Source organism: Phaseolus vulgaris, chromosome 10, assembly GCF_000499845.2.
Source record: "Phaseolus vulgaris cultivar G19833 chromosome 10, P. vulgaris v2.0, whole genome shotgun sequence".
Classification (NCBI taxonomy): Eukaryota; Viridiplantae; Streptophyta; class Magnoliopsida; order Fabales; family Fabaceae; genus Phaseolus; species Phaseolus vulgaris.
In genome coordinates, this window is record NC_023750.2 from 16,009,275 (window position 1) to 16,011,000 (window position 1,726).

The following is a 1,726-nucleotide window of genomic DNA, read 5'->3' on the forward strand; positions in this document are numbered from 1 at the left end:
GCTCTCCAGCTCGATTTTCTCTTGAGCCAAGAGTTGTACCTTATGGCGGAGATCGGTAGCTTCCTTGCGCGCCACCCGGAGCTTGGTGCTCATTGCGTCTTCTACTCGAGAGTGTTCAATCTCCGCGAGTGTCAGATTGCAGGACAACTTTTCCGCCTCGATTCTTATAGTGCTATTTTCGGTTCGAAGGGCGTAGAGGTCGTCCTGGAGCTTCCTGGTCGAGCTCTCCACAGCTCTAGAGATAATGGTGGGGAAGTCTTCTGCCATCATCTTCAGTTTAGCAGAGAAAGGCTCCCACATCCTCTTAACCTCAATGGAGAGACCTGCTTGTGGAGGCTCCGGGTGGGCCTGTTGCTGGTTTTCACCGCCACCTTCTTTAGTTGGTTGTTCAGTAGGCGCTTCTGGGCGTGTGGGCGACGTCATCCCCGATTTGAGCAACGTTGGCGGTTGAGGCATTTGAAGGAGGACCCCCTCCAGCTGATACAAAAGGCGTGGAGGCACTTGGGGGGTCCTCCATGAAGTTTGGCTCGGGGGCCTCAACCGCAGGTGGCGCAGTTGCCATTGGAATGGCTTGGACTGGTGAGGCAGGAGCTGGTTGGGGTGGAGATGATGGAGGAGGAGCGGGCGTAGACGGCGGCGTTGATGTTGGAAGAGGGGGTGGTGCAGATGGTGAAGAAGGTGCCACCCTCTTCCTCTTCGTGACAAGGCCATCTTCAGTTGCCTCGTCGTCTTCCTCCTCCTCCTCGTGGACTACCTGGGGGGCTTTCCTCTTGGGTCTCCTGAGGACAAGCTTCTTGCGTTGGGCGACGGTTTGGACATCGGAAGGAGCTGGGCCCCTGGGTGGCGATCTGCCTTGAGCAGCGGCGATCTCCACCACAGAGTTTGGCACTGTTTGAGAGCCCGTTGCCAACCCGTGGGTTCGGGCGAGCGCCCTCAATTCAGCAAGCTTGCCCCGCCCCAACATGTTATCTGCATAGAGCGAAAATGCATGGGTTAGCTCAGAAAGGAAATAAATGCATAAGACAGTATGCAACAAAGCAGACAAATAGTGCAGAAAAATAAAACCAAAGTCTTGCGCACAACGCACAAGACGCCCAGAAACAGTTAACAGAGAAACAAAAACTTAAATGTTCTAACCTATTCGAATTTCGAGTTGGTCCTCGAAGAACTCGAAGCATATGAGTGTGGTGGTGAGGAAGGTGATGTTGGCGTCCGTCACACTCTTCCAGAAAAAGCAGAGATCTCTGTCCAAAGCGCCCATGCTATCAGGACTTCTGGGTCTCCTGAAGCTGCTTTTGGACTCTTTGTTCCCCTTGTTTACCCAGTACAAGGGGAAACCGTCGAGTAGGGAAGCGTCCTTGTCGTTGGGGCGCACTTGGACGAACTTTCCCTCCCAGCAATCCCATTCAAGCTTACCCACAGGCGGTCTCCTGGGTGCTTGGCTTCAAAAAGAAACAAGAAAACATCCACCGACGTTGGCAGCCCCAAGTGGTCGCACATGACTTGGAACGCCCGCACAAACGCCCAACCATTGGGATGGAGCTGGGCGGCGGCGATGTTGAGCTCGGTGAGAAGCTCCCTCTCAAAGCGAGTGAAGGGAAACTTGAGTTTCACCTTCTTGAATAAAGTTGTGTAAACAAAGCAGAAGGGCCCATCGTTGCTTGCCTTGTCGTCGGCGCAAACTGGCAGGTCGGGGGGGCAAGGCAGCACTGTCATCTTCTTGTCG